Below are 12,257 nucleotides of genomic sequence, written 5' to 3' on the forward strand. Positions count from 1 at the left end.
ATAACGTTACTGTTTCGAGAAGTTTAACTTCTGATGTACTGCCCTTTCGGGTTGCTTTTCGTGGGAGAGAGTTTTGCTTACCTCCACATGACCGACAACGCACAACAATGTTCTTTCCTTTCACAAAAATAAACTTGAAATAATGATTGTATTTCCAGCTACAGCACGCATATGTGTCTCTCTCCATGCTGCGTTTGTTTTCGCTTGTAGCAAGGGTGTACCTTTGGTTTGAGAAGTGGGGGGACACAAAATGGGGGATTTTTTTTTTTTTTTGAATCGCATTTCCTGCATTTACATACGTTTAGGAAGTATGATGATTCGAAATAATGGATTTTCTGCATGAAGTGTGCAGAGTGAGTATGGAGAGCAGCATGTGATTTTTGATGGTTTAAATTTATTAAACCATGATAGCACACATTGTTTTTAATGTGTAGCGAAATTTTGTTTATGAAGGGTGAAAATGCGACTATTGACTGAGAAACTGAGAAGAAAATGACTTGTAACCCTGAATCTTCGGTGGTGCGGAGACGAGCCAGATGACTTTCTAAAACGCTAAACGAGGTTTATCGTCAAATCAAGATTATTCATATAGCGCTTTTTACAAGTTTCATTGTTACAAAGCAGCTGTACATGAAACATATTGACCAAGCAAAACATTTAAATGTATCCAATAAAAACAAAAAATTTGAAAACACAGACACACGCATTCAAACACACCCACATACAAAACACTCAACACACACAATATGTACACAGACACAAGCACAGTGGTAATCACGGAGATGCACACATTTAAAATAAAAGGCGAGCGAAACAAGTCAAATATTAAACATTAATATTGCATATAGGAATTTATAGTCCAAGTCAAGCTTTAAAATTTTAATTCTAAAGCAGCCCTGCAAACAGTGCAAACTATGCAAACCAAATGCAAACCATATGCAAACTCCAATGGAGAAAAGAAAACATCAGGAGAACCCACTTCTCCTGACAATGCTTGCGCAACAAGGCTAAATTAAATAAACTTAGAAAAAAGGTAAATTAAACATTTAAGATTATCATTAATAACCTAATAGCAGTTTAAATTCTGTAGTGAAGCATGTAAAGTCATCGCATCCTTCTTTATCCAGCTCAATCATATCAGCTCTTGTCAGGTCACCGCTTCCCATTCTCCGCTCTACCATCAGATCTGGGCATGAACTGCATCCTGCCCGCTGTGGTAACCTTGGAACAACGAGACAAGATACTGCTCTGCACTCTTTGATGCAACAGGTACATCAGTTGTTATTGGAAGTGTTCCTGGTTCCGGTTGATCCAACTAATGCAGCCTAAACCCTCAGAGGATTTATATTATGGAAGTGTAGTGTATCCAAGATTAAAAAGATGCGTCTTTAGTCTAGATTTAAACTAACAGTGTGTCTGCCTCCCGGACAGTACAGGGAAGACTGTTCCAAAGTTTAGGCGCTAGATAGGAAAAGAATCTAGCACCTGCACTTGATTTCAGAATTCTAGGCATTACAAACTGACCGGATGCCTGTTAGCGTAGTGCACGTGAAGGATTGTAATACAAGAGAAGTTCACTCAAGTACTTAGGAGCTAAACCATGTAGGGCTTTATAGGTTAGAAGCTGTTTTTTAAGTTGCTTTTTAAACATAAGTACTTTTAGTTTGTCATACTGAATTCCTATTGAGAAAATCACTTGCTGCCATCCACTTGATAAAAAATAGCCCACTGTAAGGTTGTTTTCAGAGTGTGCACGCGATGCTCGCATTGACACAGGGCCTATTTCTCCGTGGCGATGAAGGCATGCGGTTAAAAATCATAAATACATTTTAACATGAAGGAGATACGAACAGGTTTTTGAGAAGTGGAGGGGACATGGCCTCCTCGTCCCCAGTGGGAAATACGCCCCTGGCTGGTGGTGCCAAAGATTGTCTTTTGATGTATGGGTCTGTAATACTTACAATTGGAGCATAAAGGCTAACATGTATCACGAGAGGCACCTCAGCCAATCATATAACCGCATCTAGTCTCCTTGCCTGTGTTCCATCCAATTCGCTGAAGCCGCGGCAATAGCATTGGCCGTTACAAGTTTTTAGCTTAAGTTGGTAGGCTTTGTTGCTGCTTTTGTAGTACTTTCCATGCAGGCACATACAGGTCGATGATTTCACAGGTGCGACAAAAAACAGCAACGATGTAACGCAGCTGTAACGTATAGTTACATGGCCTTGGAACTATAATCTAATGACTATTTTAGAAATTATAACACGTTAAATTACTCCATTACCAAAACGTAATCAAACTACAGTAATGCGTTCCTGCCCAACACTGTTTATAGGGAGTATGGACTGTTATGGATGTGACATTTCAATTGACTGGCTATGGGAAACTATGCATTAAAGTTTGAAACTTCACATGGGTATTTAAACCAAATATTGACATATATATATATATATATATAATATTATATTTTTTAAACACAATCAAATTGTTTTTCCATTCCATATATCAAACTTAGTTAAAAACAGTTAATTTCAGCCATTTTTTAAGTTACTGCAATTCACCACTGGACAAAATCTATAATAGTAAGTTAAAATGAATTATAAATGTAAGCGTAAATTAAACATGTAAGTGACTTGAAACGGAAACTTCCATTTAACCTAAAACATGCATGTTATCTTGCTGAATGCTAATAAAAATGGTGACAGAAACAAAAGGGAGAAAACAGGAAGTTCTTAAGGACGTGTTTGTGCACACAACAGCTCGAGCACTTTTACACGTTTGTTAGACGAGCAAGACAAGGTCCGTCTCATCTCTAGCCGTGCTTGACTGTAGAGTCGTACCCCACTGACAGGCCTCACTGCTGGGTGGCAGTCAGCAGCATTAGCCCCGTTCAGCTCGACTCATCTCAACACTTGCTGCCCTGTGGGAGTCTGCAGCACAACCCAGCATCCCAACTCTTCATCACGCATTAATGTTGCTCTTTGTGGTAGCCAGAAATGGGGGAACGAAAAATAGAGAGGGTCAAACTAAACAAGCACTTTCCTCTTTTCCTTGCTCCATCCCTCCCTACCTTCATACAAGTGCCCCAACGAAAAGCACTCAGACTAGTAGTGACGGCTCCAACAAGCTTCAGATCAGCACATGCTGGTGTGAATTACTCCATTGCCTTAGAGGGTTCACGGCCTGGCACATTCCAGCCAAACGAAAGCTTATTTTCCACACAACCTGCTTTCACGACTCTAAATGAGAACAGGAGGTCCATTTATAGCTTTGGCAATGGAGAAAACAGTAAAATGGCTCTGGTGGGATTGAATTTTAAGAAATGGTATTCCAGGGAGGTATGTCACAAAGAACCTTAAATATATTCAGGATTTCTTTTTAGATAACAGGCTTAAGTGAACGGCAGTTTCCAATCCTTACGCTCAGCTCTATGACGTTACAAATGCCCTTGAGCAAAGCAACAGCAAAGCTACGAGGCTTAGAGCAAATTTTCAGAGGACAGAATCCAGAATGCCACTTCGAAAAATGTATAATGTTGCCATGAAACTCTTTGTCATACAAAGCGATGGCTGGACATGGTTAGTTTTACACAGCCAGACCTTCAGACTGACAGCAGAAGGTCTGGACTGCCTAGCATTTTTCATTGGACAAGCACCACCCAAGTGGATGTCAGACTGACATGAAAAGCTAATCACAGTTTGGCACGGATTCCAGCAATACACGTCTCCTGGTATGTTGCACATATGCATGAGATGCCATAAATTGTTTATATCACTGTAATTGCAGCCTCAACAACTTCAGTGTTGTCCTCCAGACAACTTTGTTTTCTTTACCTCTTGAATATTAAAATATCAGAAATAAAAGTTATTCAAAAAACAAGTTTAAATTTATGATTCAAAGGCAAACGAACACGACTGTAAAAACCAATATTTTAAAGGCTGGCATGTTTCAGTTTAAATACAATATAAAATATGTGACTTCCAGTTTACAATAAATCCAACTTGTTACGCCTTAGTAACTCATGTAATGTTTGTTTAATTTACTTAAAGCCAGAAGTCATATTGTCATATAACCTTTGATACACGGCACGCCCGCATTGTTGCAAATTTGACCCTGCTGATGAAAAGCAGCTATTGTGTCTTCTCAAACTATAAACAAATCATAAAATAATTCTGATTACTCACAGTATGTGTAACATCCCCTCTTGTCTGTCAACACGCGCCAGCATAAGCGCTTTCTCCCAGTTTCACCCACTCCAATTCACCGGACCTTTAACATCACGGACATCACTTCCCCTAATCCCCTGCACCCTATTAACACCATGATTGCACTCACACCTGTACCTCATCCTCTGAACACTACATATTCCATGTCTTTTGTCGTGTTGAGTTTTATGTTGGCAGTTGTATTGTGCACTAGTTTGACAATTTTGATACCTGTGGAACTATACTTAACCATGGATGTTACCTGTTATTTGTACTCACCTGTCTTCAGTTCACCTGTTTACCCTGCAATAAACCTAAGTCAACTTCAGTTCGCCGTGTGGCATCATCCCTCTACCTGGAATGTTACAGTGCAGAGTGTAAATAAAATAACATCAATATCGAACCTGTCGTAACCATCCACTCAGATATTGCATTCCATCCAAATGCCATTTATCGTGGGACGTGAAGTAATTGACACGCGGTTTCGGAGAGAACGCTAAAGTTCCCTTTTATTCTTTCCAAACTTGCAGACTTTTCAGATCGTTCCTCCACCCGTGTTTGTGTGTACTGCAGAGCACCTGTGCTTCTTTAAGAGGTTAGCTGTTTAGTACTTCGATTAAAGTCCTTGAAATGGAACAAAATTGGACCCTAATTTGTCACTCACTTCATTGTTCCAAGGACTCCGCTATCCAATTAACTCAACATCGTCTCTAATCAAGTAATTAAGTAATTTCGATGCAAATCTGAGTCTGTAATTGGGTTTGGGAAGAGGGGTGCTAAATGAACAGATGCAACTTTAAGCAACTCATCTCTTATCTCGCTTGCTTACATCTGCATCAACGGACGAATGAAAGCCCGGTAACAAACGCTGTCTTAGGCGTAACAAACGACGAAAGCTTTAGTTGATCTCATAAGCCAATAACTTAATGTCTGAACGATCATGGTAAATCACTTGTTAACCGTGCTATACTGGATTAGTTTCTGTTTAAGATAATTAACAGAAAATGTGTTGCTCTGGATGCCGCGAAATGTGTTCGTTTAGACTACACACAAATTCCGACCTTATGTTCTGTCCCCGATGAGCTTTATTAACACAGCCAAAGGATATTGTGTTCTGCAACAAATTATCGAAACAAATTATTTTACAACATTCTATAATTTGTGACATTGTAGAAATGTTCCACTCCATGACTAATACTGAACTGCACTTGGAAGGGGCAAACCTCAATGGCTCAGCTGCTTCAATCAGCACAACATAGGCACATACACATGGTCAAGCCACGCAGCATTGCCACCCAAACGCATTGCACAATTTTGCATTGAATGAGTAATATCACAATACATTTGCATATACAAAATCAGTTGTGGCCTGGGGGTTAGAGCGTTGGGCTTGTGATCAGAAGGTTGCAGGTTCAAATTTCAGTGCCAGCAGGTCATGACTGAAGTGCCCTTGAGCAAGGCACCTTACCCCTGATTGCTCTGCAGTAATGTGCCACTGTAAAAAGTCGCGTCTGCCAAATAAATGAATGAATGAATGAATGTAGTGAAATTAATGATTGAAACCAAACTTTGATGCTCCTAATTTCATAATTAGATCATGAGACTATTATGAAATAGGGATAAGAATTACAGAGCTCCAACCCAACACTTTGCAGGAGGACACGTGTAAGACTTTTTTGATTAGAACACCTGAGACACCTCAGAAACCTGAAAACTTTTATAGTTGATGAGATTATGAAAAATGACTACCATGTGTTTATACATACAAATGTCTAGTTTCTGAGAAACAGGATAAATAAAATACATTAATGTATAATCTATGTATTATCTATATAATACATTATTTAATGTGCAATCTGTATGAAACATTATCTTTATAATGTATTTGGAAGCATTTGGAGTCGTTGTTGAATGTAAGACCAGTGTTGATAAGCGTGTATCTGTATCAAGTCTCTTTTGTTCAGTAATCCCTATTTAATGCTGATGAGAAATCTCAAAATATACTTTATCTACTTAACTTGTCAGTTTTTAGTGACTGTTAAAGCAGGATAATGTGCTATTGCTTTGTTTAGCTGTACATCTTTTTAACCTCATTTAGAATTTCAAGTTGGGACCTGGAATCGATTGTTAGCAGCACTGTTCAGTTCAACCACATTCTCAACACTTCTTAAGGTGCAGACATGTTGTATTTCTACACATTAAGGACAAGATTTGGATTTTAAAAAATGGATGGGAAAGTTGAACAACAATTCATTTGACATTTGTACAGTGTTTAATGTATAAGAAAACGGAAGAATTGTGGAGATAAATTGTACTCTCCCAGACAGAAAATAGCATGTGTTTAACACGTGTCCTTTATCTTTTCTATGTCACAAATAGTGAGTTATTATTACAAGAATAGACAGATGTTATATCTGTACAACAAATGTAACAGATTCTACATAATGGTTTTATTTTGTTTTCAGAAGCACTCTTTCAGATATTAGCATTAGCCTCCGATGTGTAGAAAGAAAGGTACTGGTGCACTTTGCCCAGTTTTGGGAGGGAGAGATCAAGCCTATTTACATTTCTGACTTTTAAAAACACTTCTGGCAAAAATGTTGGCTTTCTGTAAAGTTTGTCATTACAATAATTTTACAGCAGGTTGCTTTTTACATCCTTGGGAAAATTAATGCAAAAAGCAAATGTTCCGGTGTTGCTTGGGTGACATTTACAAAGCGAAATGGAAAATTTTAATCATTCAATCTCAGACTTGTAGAAAACCGGCGAGCCCAAAGTGCCACACTCTAACACGGTAAGATGAGTGTGTGTTGAAATGTTCTTTAAAGAATTATGGATAAAAAAGACTCTTTAAAGCAGACACTGTACAAAATACTCAATAGGCTAATTTGGTGTCCTGTCATTATACTGTTCAAGTAAAATTCAATGATTATTTTAAAGGCTAAATGCTGAAGGCCAACTTGTGAACACAAAATCAGGGTCCTATTCTACCTCAATGTGGTAAAACGTAGAAGTCGGGTTAATGGAGACGTTATGAGAGTTAAGGTGTGCTTTTGGCTCTGATGCTGCAACTATAGGGCCTTTTCATGTGGCAGTGTGAACCAGCCTTAAACGAAATTATGTTTTTGATGCCATAATCATTGAAAAAAAATACAGCATATATTTTTTCACATGCTGTACCAGGAATGACAATTATTTCCATGCAGCATATAAAATAATAACATGGCAAATTTCTATGCATGATGCCTTTCTATCTTTATCACGGATACACATCAATATTCACCAAGGTCAAATATATATAATTTATCACTGTGAGTAATAAATCTGTATTTGATTAAGATTGAAAAACTGCACACAACTTTTTATTTCAATTATTCTCTTTGCTTGGAGGTTACACTCATTAAAAAATAAGAAAATCTAAAGAAAATACCATGGCTCCAAAGTGCAATGTGCCTCCCAAGTGTCAGTATGATGGCAAGGAAAATTCCATAGGAGAGTACAGAAGGTAGAGCATCATTTCCATTGTGCTTTAAAGCAGAGGCTCTGGTCTGATAGATAAAAAGTGATCTTATGTTATTCATCATAACATAACAGTAAAAACTATCTTATTCATACATTACAGAAGTAAAAGAGCTCATAAAAACTGCCAAAGAAGACCAAAGAAGCTGTTCTGTGTGAGGGTGCGATAGTATTTTTATACATTCGACTGGTGATAGGGGGGTAATTCAGGAAGAGCACTGCAGATTTTTGCAAGCAACATCAGTACGTGTCGAATAGAGTGTGTGAGACAAGAAGAAAGAGAAAAAAGACAGCAAAGACTGTGTCTCTAGAAGCCTCATTCTGTTTGTGTGTACGTGTACTGTATACAGTAAGTAAGTGTGTGTGTGTGTTTGGCAGAGAGACAGCTCCACCCAGTGGCCGTAAAAGGGTCCTCTGAACTTCCTTTGGCATCCCTGCCATCGAATGAGCAACAGAGAGACAGACATTTTTGCTTCTAATTATCTAAACTCTCAAAGCGATAACAGCAGGCAATTGTGTATCCTGACCACCAGAGCAAAGCAGATCGGACCACTAAGTTACCAGGCCCTGCTGTTTACAGTGTTGCAATACATAACAACAAAACCAGTATGAGATGATCACAGTCAAGCATATAAAGCATGCTGCGAGAAGCTGTCTTTGAAAGAATATAGAGTATGCGCATGCACATTTGCCTGGTTCATTTTATCCAAGTAGGTCTAAAAACAAAAAAACACACTCGACAACAAGACATCCAATCGAATAAAGAGCTGATATTTCAGGTACTGTATGTCTGACTGCAGTAACATTGCTCTCGGCATTAAAGTGATTTTAGTAGAAAGCTCTAAATGTTCTCAAATATAAATAGCTTTAATGAAAGTTGGAAGTAAAAGGCTGTTCCATCAAGCTACATCAAACTTTCCTGTTCTTAACAGCAGCTACAATGATACAAATGATGTAGCCTGTCAACAAATATAACCTCAGCGTATTCTTCCACTAAGAACACATTTATAAGTTAAGAAAGAACTTTCTTAAGAGTTTTCTCTTTAAACAGTTTTAATGGAACAGACAAATATAAAACTACAAAAAAAACTACACTAACCCTCTTCTCACAACAGGTAGTGGTCTAGCTTTTGTTGAAACTAGTAACTTTGTATTAGCACATAATGTACTATTGCTCTTTTATGAAATATTGCTTATTTCTCCCCGAACTCTTTGTAAGTCACTTTGGATAAAAGCGTCTGCTAAATGACAATGTAAATGTAAATAATTATTATTGAACATTCCTGTTTTGGGGTGAAAGTGAAAAAATTAAGGGTACAGCGTGAAAACTGAAGTCATCTTACTACAACGCAATGCATAGGTGCAAGTGTAAACTAGTAAACAATGATTTTTTTTGTAACAAATCACTCGATTATGTCCTGGTGTATAAATAAAGAGCACTGAAAAAAAAATAAGATCAGGGTGTGCAAGCTAAAAAGAATATAACCACACACCAAAGCCAAATGTGCCACAAAAATATATTATACAAGGTTCAAATTGAAAAAGTGTGTATCTCCATGAACTTGTTGATAACAGAACATTTGGCTTACATTTCCACTGTGATCCCCGAATATGTTTGGCAATGTTGAGAGTCCTTATGAAATTATCAAAGACATGTGAACGTAAGGTAAACCTGGGTTGTTATCCAATTAGTGTAATATGGCACAACGTAGTTTGTTTTTAAACAGAATCTCGACAACAAATGGGATCTCTGCGAAGCTCCCATCAAAGATTTCTCTTGGAACACCAATTTTGGCATGTCTATGATAATGTCTTTTTTCTATTTTCAGTGAAGTCCTAAAAAGTAAGTAAATATTTGCCAAGCATGTCTTTCAAGGTTGTGTTTTGATTAATAACTTGAGTAAAAGAAGCATGCCTATAGTGCACTGCAGATGTAAATAAGGTCTGCTGATAACACAACTGGGTTGCTTTAGAATAGTGATTCTGAAGTAGAGACCGTCAAACAGATTTGACCTTCAATCTTTTATGCAATCCAACAGAAGATCAATGCAATTCAATCCAATTGCGACTGTTATGCCTGCATTGCTAGATGCTAAGTACATGTATGTGTAATGTATTGCATCAATGTTATGGCATCAAGGCTGTGGTGTAACTGTTAATCAACGTGTCAACATACACCGGCATAGATTGCCGGGCTGATATTGCTTTAATAACCGACAGTTCATCGGACATTGAGCTCTTTTCCACCATCGCGCTAAACAGTTCTAAGCACAGTCTGAAACGGTTACAGTTATGTTTCCACGTAATCCGGGTTTGACATGGTACGATTACAAACTGTTCTCGGCTCAGAATTTTAGGCACGGTTGTCTAATGAATTTGTGTTTACATTAAAAAAAATTCTGTTATGGAAATTAAACCATTTACGTACCGACTGCACGGAGTAGAACGATTAAACAATGAGAACGATTCGGCGCAATGGTGGAAGAGCGCTCGTTGTGTTAAAGGATAAAACAAAGCGAATACGCAAAAATTATAACTATGGACTGAAACTGTTGTATAATAAATATTGTAGGCTATATGTATGAATAAACAACAAAGTAGCCTGGACAAAGCACCTTGCTTCACTTAATTGCTTTTTGTTAAATAAACTTTACCCCGCTTTAAACAGTCGTGCTCGTAGTATCATTCAGTTTTTACTGTGGCGGAGTGATACCACTGGAGGATATCCCAACAGGCGCCGCTCATGAAAACCCAACAGCGTCCCATACTAAGGTTGTGTCCATATCTATGGTTTGGTCATTCACATAGCATGCTTGAAACACCTCTCGTTCAATCAACATATGGACTGAAACGTTTGTATAAATAAGTATTGTAGGTTATATGTGTAAATAAATAACAAAGCACCATGCTTCACTTAATCGCTTTTTGTTATGCTAGTAATAAATATACTTAAATTAATTAATTTAACAAACTCAGTTCAGTTTCAGATCAGTTTCAATTGAATTATAAAGCACTATTTAAATAACAGGGTGTTGTAACAAAGTGCTGTACAGCCATCAATCAATAATACAGTCAAATACAGTTCAAAAATCCTAGCAATCATAAAAACAGACAAGGACACAATAAACGAACGTTCTCAACCCACTACTCTCACACAAGATACAGAAAGGAGATACACCTTCAAGCAAGTTGGGGCAAATAACTTACAGTTGGGGCAAGTCTAATAGAAGATGGTTGGCTGTTCCACATCTTTGGTGCTACCACTGTAAAAGCCGGTCAACCCTTCGCTTGTACCTGTTCCTCGGGACACATAGAACCCCTTGTTCTGAAGACCTTAAAGACCTAGGTGGCTTGTAGACCTGAAGAAGCTCAGATAGATAGGTCGGGGCTAGTCCATTTAGACCCTTATAGACAAAAATGTAACATTTAAAATCTATTCCAGCTTGGAAGGAAACCAATTTAAAGAAGTCAGTACAGGAGAAATGTGGTCGTACTTGCGGATTCCCACCAACAATCTAGCTGCAGCATTTTGCACTAGTTGCAGCTGTTGAATGGCTGTTTGTCATACACCCACATATAGGGAGTTAAAATAATCAAGTCGAGAATACACAAAGACATGAATCGGCTTCTCCAAATCTTTGAAGGATAAAAACGCTTTGACCTTAACCAATAATTTTAGGTGAAAAAAAACTAATTTATCTGTTTGTCGAACTCACTGTCCAACAAAACTCCTAAACTCTGACCACTGGTTGACGGGAGGGGTTCAGCTTCAGATTAATCACGTCATGCATGACTGGCCCTCCAAACCAAACAAGTTCAGTTTTACCAGTTTTAACATTTACTTGCCATCTAGACTTTAACCTCGCTTAAGCAAACCATAAGGGAGTCCAGGGAGGTTTCATGGCTTTTTCGCACGGGCAAATAAATTTGTGTATTATCTGCAAAAAGTGGAAAGAAATCCTGTGTTTGCGAAAGATTGACCCTAATGGCAACATGCATATGGCAAATAGCATAGGAGCAAGAATGGATCCTTGATTGGCTCCACAGGTCAACATAGCAGATGAGGAAAAGGTCCGTCCTTGATTCACAGAAAACTCTGGAAAGATAACAGGAAAGATCTGAACCAATTTAGGGCAGTGGATGCCTGCCACTTTCTCCAGGCGTAAAACTAGGACCTCATGATCAATTGTAACAAAAGCTGCAATGAGAGCATCAGAACAATATGATGTAATTTAAAACGTTAACAAGGCAGCCTATGATTGGCTTTAACACCTGACTGAAGAACTTCAAGCACATTATTTTGTGCCAAAAACTCTGTAGCTGATTCAGAACAATCTTCTCAAGAACCTTGTGGTGATTTTGAACAAGTACAGCAGAAAGTAATTTCCTTTTTTCAACGTTAACTGAATTTTGATAAACCGAAAGAGAGCCCTTAAAAATCTCTAAAGACAATTGGATCTTTTTCCACCTGCGCTAAGCCTTTTTGCTGTCCTGCCTAAAGGCCTGAGTTGTTTCATTAAACCAAGGCTGGGG

The sequence above is a fragment of the Barbatula barbatula genome (genome assembly GCF_947034865.1).
Source record: "Barbatula barbatula genome assembly, chromosome: 8".
Lineage (NCBI taxonomy): Eukaryota > Metazoa > Chordata > Actinopteri > Cypriniformes > Nemacheilidae > Barbatula > Barbatula barbatula.